Below are 7,119 nucleotides of genomic sequence, written 5' to 3'. Positions count from 1 at the left end.
TTGGAAGCCAGGATGGCCAAACTTCATCTCTTATACTTTGGACACATTATCAGAGAGTACCAATCATTGGAGAAGGACATCATGTTTGGCAAAGTGGAGGGTCAGAAAAGAAGAAACCCCTCAACTAGATGGATTGACACAGTAGTGGCATCAGTTGGTTCAGACTTAGCAATGATTGTGAGGTTGGTCCAGGATTGGGCAGTGTTTTGTTCTGTTGTGCATAGGGTCGCTATAGATCATTATCAATTCAATGGCACCTAACAAAAGTTTATATCAAGGAAACAACTCCCACAGTTGTAAAAGTGGGAGTGTGTCAAGTCAGGTCATATGGACCAAGATGTCAAGTAGGTCCAGCAGGCAGGCAAGCAAGCAGAAAAGCCTATACAACAGGAAAGAATCAGCAGGTAATAATAGAGCATAATAGTGCTGCTTATCCTACAGTGTCACACCAGGACTGTAAAATACAGTATAGACACAGAGAAATAGACACACAGGAGAAGATGTCATGTGAATATATCCATCTACAAGCCAAGGAATGCCAAGACCCAGAGTTGTCAGAAGTCAAAAATTATCTTTTCCTTGAGCAGACACAGCATAGTCCTCCTGCCCTGAGTTTAAATCCCTTCCTCAAAAACTGTGAGGCAATACATTTTTTGCTATTTGAAGCCATCTCTTTGTGGTATTTTTATTATGTCAGCTCTAGGTAATTAAAACAGGCCAGTAGTGTTAAGACATCTCTGCTGAACTAGCCTCCCTGTTAAGTGAAGATTATGGTGTATCCTAGCTTAAGGCTGTGAGTCAAGACAAAGAGAAACCAGAGAGGTTCCTTCTCTGCAATTCACCATGCAGTCACCCATTCCTTCCATGGACAGGAGTGAGTGAAAGGGCAGAGTAAGATGGAAATGAAAGAAACAGAGAATTAATGTTTCCAAGCCCAACTCCCTAAATTAGTTCCCCTGGTTAAGAGCTTTCTAGCAAGTCAACTTCTCATTTTATCTGTCTTCTCAGATATAACATTCTTGAAGGTAGGGATTCTGTTTTCTTTGCTTGTCAATGTATCCTTGGCAACCAGCACTGTGCTGGCACTGAGAAAATAATTGCTAAATGAATTAATGATTGCATGGGATCTCTAGTGCAGAATTCTGGCATAGCCACATTGTTGTAGCAACTGGCAATAGGGCCACTTGGGGAGCCAGAAAAAATGCATACCTCTGTTTTCTTGGCAGAGAACAGAAATAAATAGCATGTCTCTGATATAAGGCTATTCACTCTGTCTCTCTGTCCCCGTGCATCCTATTTTAGGAAATGCAGCATACCACTGTGTAGCCCAGGGGCACATCAGTCATTCTCCCCCCCACACACACACACACACTTACTAGGCAGTGGCAGGAGGATAATACATTCTAGGTATTTTTTATCAGAAATTACTGAGTAGTTCCTAGAAACATCATCTCCTCACAGAGTGACAAGCTAACTGGTGTCTTTAAAGAACATTCTACACAGTATCTATTTTATTTTCCTATGCCACATTTTTAATGTAAAGTTATAGCTTAAAAGCTTTTGCATCTAGAAGACAGGTGTCCAGTAAGTATAAGTATTTTTAAGAGAAATAGTGTTGATCATAAAACCTCCTGTTTTGATCTTATTTTGAGTGGAAGCACAGAAATAAAGGAAGTGCTGGGGAAAAATAGTATAATGATGTTGTCATAGAAGATCATTCCTTTTGCCTTTCAAAAAACGTAAAGTCTTAGTAGAAAAATTAAGTAGATAATATATAAAATTAAGTGTTGTCCATTCACTCTATATTAACCAGCAGCTGATAAATTATGACGGGTTAAGTGAAGAGTGGGCTACCCTATATAAAAATTACTGTGATGTATTGAGGACTGACTATATGTCAGGCATAGTGCTGTGTGCTTACTGTACATTATTTCATTTATTCTTTATGTCCTGTGAAGCAGGTATGAGTATTCTCTTATTCTCATTGCCCATATGAAGAAAGTTTGTATAATGTATCCCAGTTTACAGAGCCAGTAATATGCAGCATAACTCGAGCAGGTCTGTCTGTTTCTGAAAGCCATGCTCATTGCCAATAAGCTATGCTGAGCCTAACACATTTCCACTAGCTAAAAGTTTCCTCTGCCATAAGACCCTGAAGAAAAGCTATACAAAAATTTGAAGTAGAATAAACCACTACTGGGATCTGTCAGCACTGGATGAAATATACTCCCAAAACTCAAAGTAGAAATAGTCCAAAGGAAGCTGTCAACCCATTCCTTGTGGTAGATGGACAGTAAAAAAGACTTCTGCTTCAGCACTGTGGCCTTGCCCTGTGAGCCTTCTTTAGTGATCAGATGACAGGCTCAATTTATTTGAGAAGTATTAGAGGTTAAAATATAAACAGTGTCTCTGAGGTCCTATCATAAATGATAACTGCTAATATTGTTACATATGCACATAAATGTTGGACAATGAATAAGGAAGAATGCAGAAGAATCAATGTATTTGAATTATGGTGTTGGAGAAGAATATTAGCAGTACCACATACTGCCAGAAAAACAAACAAATCTATCCTGAAAGAAGTACAGAGTGCTCCTTACAAGAAAGGATGGCAAGACTTCATCTCTTACACTTTGGGCATGTTATCAAGAGGGATCAGTTCCTGGGGGAAGACATTATGCTTGATAAAGTGGAGGGTCAGGGAGAAAAAGCAAGACCCAAAAGAGATGGATTGACAGTGGCAGCAACAGTGAGCTCAAATGTAACAATAATTGTGCAAATGGCACAGGATCAGGCAGTGTTTCATTCTGACTGTAAGTCAGAATCAACTCAAAAACACTTAACATCTTCTAATAGAGTCATGTGTGTACTACCTTAAAGTGTCACATCTAATTTCCATGAAATAAAACTCATCTTCCTTTTTTTTTAACTTTTTTCTTTCATTTTGATTATTCCTTCGTTTTTGACATACTTGGAGACACTTGTCTATGGTTTTTAAACACTTTACTTTTATTGCAATTTTGAGTGAACATTTATGGAACGAATTGATTTTCTTTTTTTTTAACAACAAAAAAGTTGTGAATTGAGTATAAATAAAGGGGAGAAGAAGAGGCAGAAAAAACAAACAAAAACAACGAAAGGAAAAAATCAGGGCAGATGCCAGACCCAGAGAGGAAAACATTCTGAGGTAACCTGCCAACCTAGGACCTCATGCTCTGTGTGGGCAAGGGATGAGATGTTAGTACTCTCAACCCTAGATGGAGTCCCTATAGGACTACTTGTTTATTCTGGTCACCCAATTCAAAAGTGGTTCATGCAGACCCCAAAGAAACTGGGCGATCAGGCTATTTCTGTCCCAAGGGCAGCCAAATGTGAGAGGTCCTGCTAGTCCAGGGCTGGCCAGAACCCTTCTACATGTCTGGAGCAGGCCACACCTGATTTCAGGTGTTGGGATTGCTTTTGCTAATTCTACACTCTCTGATGCAGCACCAACTGTCCAGAGAGCAAGCACTTCCCTGGGAGTGTATGCAAGTAGGGGCTAGCCACTCCTCTAGTTACCAGGATAATACAGGGTACAAGAAAAATTTTCACCAATAAGCAGTGTGCTTCTGCACCACCTAGAAACCTCTTGTCTTTAAAGTCATCTGTAAAATTCAAGATGCCATCCTTATCTGGCCAGTCATCATAGGTTATCAGTCTCCTTTTTTCTTGCTTTGTTTCTCTCTCTTTCTCTCTACCTCTCATTCTTTCTTTCTTTTATCCACACTCATCTGCATCAGCTGCTTCTCCTAGTGAGGGCTAGCCCAGGTCTGGCTAGGGCTAGTTCTGCAGGTTTGTAATAGGGCCTACTTAAATAGAGTTAATGCAGATAGTTTTCCCCTCCTTTAATGGGGTTCATAACTACAGCGCTCACCTCTGGTGGTTTTGACTCTTGGGACAGACAGCAGGAACTTTGCTAGTTGTCTACATGGGTGGTGGCGGACATTGCCTCTAGTCATCAAGGGACTATGGGAAACAAGAAAAAATTGTACCTTTATATTCATGAGCCCCTAGTACATGTCTTCAATGCCAGTTTATTTTCTTATCTCTGAAGCTACCCACCAAAATGTAAGATGGCCATGACACATCTTGTCAACCAGTACCTGTCACCAATCTGTCTTTTTTCATTGCTTCAGCTGTTCAGCTTTCTCTCCTAGTAAGCATTCAGCCCACTTCTGTATCCTTTCATCTGAAGATCTGTGTTTTAAGACTATCATATGCATCTGTTTCATTAGGCTTTATATATCTTTATTATAGAGAATCTGTACCGCCTTTCTGCCTAGTCTGCCATCTTACCATCTCTCCTTGGTTTATAAATACTTCTGTTGAGTTTCTCTTTTAATCCTGAGTTTTAATTAAGTTATTTATATGGTCGTAAATGGCAGACTGAACTCAGGTCAATGTATTTGACCATAAAAACCAGTTGCTGTTGCCATTAAATAGGTTCTAATTCATGTCAAACCAAGTGTAAAAGAGTAGAACTGTACGCCATAGGATTTTCATTGGCTAATTTTTTTTTGGAAGTTGATTAACAGACCTACCATCCAAAGTGCCTTTTGATTTTTTTTTTTTAAAGCTTTTTATTGTGAATTGAGTGAGGGTTGTACAGATCATAAGTTTCACAATCAAAAAAACTGTATCTTTCTTTGTGGTTTTTTTTGCTTGTTTGTTTTATCTTTTGTTTGTTTTTTTGTTTAAACAATTATATAATTCACAGTTTCAAAGTAACAATGGCACACACATTTCCCATTTCCCATCCCAAACCCCTCCCTGAGATTGAGTCTCTGTCTTGAGGCATGAAATTTTGAATATGCATCCATAATTTTTGCTTGGATATCATGGTTTCTCCTGTGTCATAGTTCACCCAGGGCCATAACTCACCCAAGGCCATAGTTTACCCAGGGCCAAGACATTTAAATCTTTGCACAAGAGGAAAGTCTTGTCTTTCTCTCAAGGAGGTGCTAACAGTCTGGCTTTCATATCTTTGCTGTAGAGTATCTGTGCAGTGTGTTTGCCCAGTACATAATCTTGCCAGAAGTCCTCAGAGTGCCTTTCAGTGGACATAAAGCCCAAGTCTTTTGGGTAGCTATACTCACTTAACCATTTGCAGCACAAGGGACTCCATATTTTCCAACACCAGTACATGAAACCATAAGCCAATAAGACAACTATCCAAAGAAGGCACAGAACAGACAAAACCTTAGAGTTTTATTATTATTATTCAATGTTGTACAACTTCTCTGAGAGGACTATGTGAGTTTTTGTGGACACAACTCTTTTCCAAACCCAAGAGTTCAGAAAGGTATTATGTTAACTTCTGACCAAATTCAGAAATATTGTCTATACTGTCTTGGAGAAGTGTCCAAGTGTCCATGTAAGCCTTTACATATTGAAAGCTCTGTTGTCTATGGGAGATAACCAGTTCCCCAACTAGCCAGTCCATGTTGAGGTCTGTTAACCAGTATAAAGTTCTTTATACTCATTCATATCATGCATGCTATTAATTATGAGGGTGCGACTAGAAAATACTGTAGAACTAATTTGAGAAAAAAAATTCTTGTTGCAATAAGCAGTTTATATGTTCCCTTTACAATGAAGCACTTAGAATCAATTATATGCCCAATTTTGTTCAAGGTGATGGTGATATAGCAGTGAATATGAAATTTCCTAACTATGTTGTTATTAAGTGCTGTCAAGTTTGTTCTGACCCACAGTGTCCCTGTACAGGGTTTCCAATGAGCAGTTGGTGAGCTTGAACCACTGAACTTGTGGTTCAAACCGACTTTACAGTCCAGCGCATTAACCCACAGTGCTACACCAGGACTCCTTCCTATATAGTATGTTAAACTGACGTATCCAAACTTAAACAGTATTTGAGGGAACTACTCCAGACTAAGACTTTTATTGCCTTCTACCTATTTACATCGCCCTATATCCTGGTGTGGCACTGTGGGCTAATGAACCAGACTGCAAAGTTGTTTGAACTGCAAGGTCAGTGGCTCAAGCTCACCAGCTGCTCCTTAGAAACCCTATACAAGGTCACTATGGGTTGTAATTGACTCGATGGCACTTAACAACATATCCAGAGTAAACATACTCTCTTTGTCCTTTCTCCAGGTATGTCCTATCAATGATTATGACATTGTTTAAAGACCCTCATATTTTCCAAATCAGATTCCTCTGTGTGCCTAGAATCCTTGTTTCATTAATCTATAATAATATGTTGTATTCTTTTATGTACTCTCTATTTATATATTTATCTCCTCCAATGCACCATGAAGTTTTTTAGACAATTACCACATTTTATTCATGTTGTAACTTTAACATCTTCTTTGTGTGTGTTTTATTGAATGAACCTAGAGAATTACTGGATATTGTCTTTTTACTTGTTCAGTCAATAAATATCTTCTTGCTGTTAAGTGCTGTTGGGTTGGTTCCAACTCGTAGTAACACTGCATATGGTTTCAGAGAGTGGCTGATGACTTTCAACTGCTTATCTTATAGTTCCCAGTCCAGTGCTTATCATTCTGTACCATACCAGGGCTCACAATATCTGCTAGAGATGTATACATATAGGACTTGAGAAATCCAGTTGGGAGAAGCAATTGTAATTTTAATTGAAAGTGTCCCAATGGGAATATCTGACTTTTAAGTACAGACTTTAAGGAGGTGAGAGTATAAGTCATATAAATATTAGTGTGTGTGTGCGCACAGAGAGAATGGAATATTCATTGCAATGGTCCTCAGGCAAGAGTGTGGTTAGTGAGTTACAGGAGCTGTAAGGCTATCCATGTGGTTAAGGTATAGTGAGAGATAAGTGAAAAGTGATGAAGACAAAGATGTAATTGAGACAGGTGGAGTAGGGTCTGGTGGCACTATAGGATATGCATTGGACTGCTAGCTGCAAGGTCAATGGCTCAAACCTACCATCTACTCTGTGGGAGAAAATGAGACTATCTGTTCTTATGAGATTTACCATCTCAGGAATTCTATATAGTGTTTCTGTGATCAATGTTTACTTGATGGCAATGGGTTGGATTTAGTTGATTTGGAGTGGTGACAGGGAATCTGATGTTGTTA

Source organism: Chrysochloris asiatica, unplaced genomic scaffold (assembly GCF_000296735.1).
Source record: "Chrysochloris asiatica unplaced genomic scaffold, ChrAsi1.0 scaffold00048, whole genome shotgun sequence".
NCBI classification, from domain to species: Eukaryota; Metazoa; Chordata; class Mammalia; order Afrosoricida; family Chrysochloridae; genus Chrysochloris; species Chrysochloris asiatica.
Note: the sequence above shows the minus strand (reverse complement) of the source record.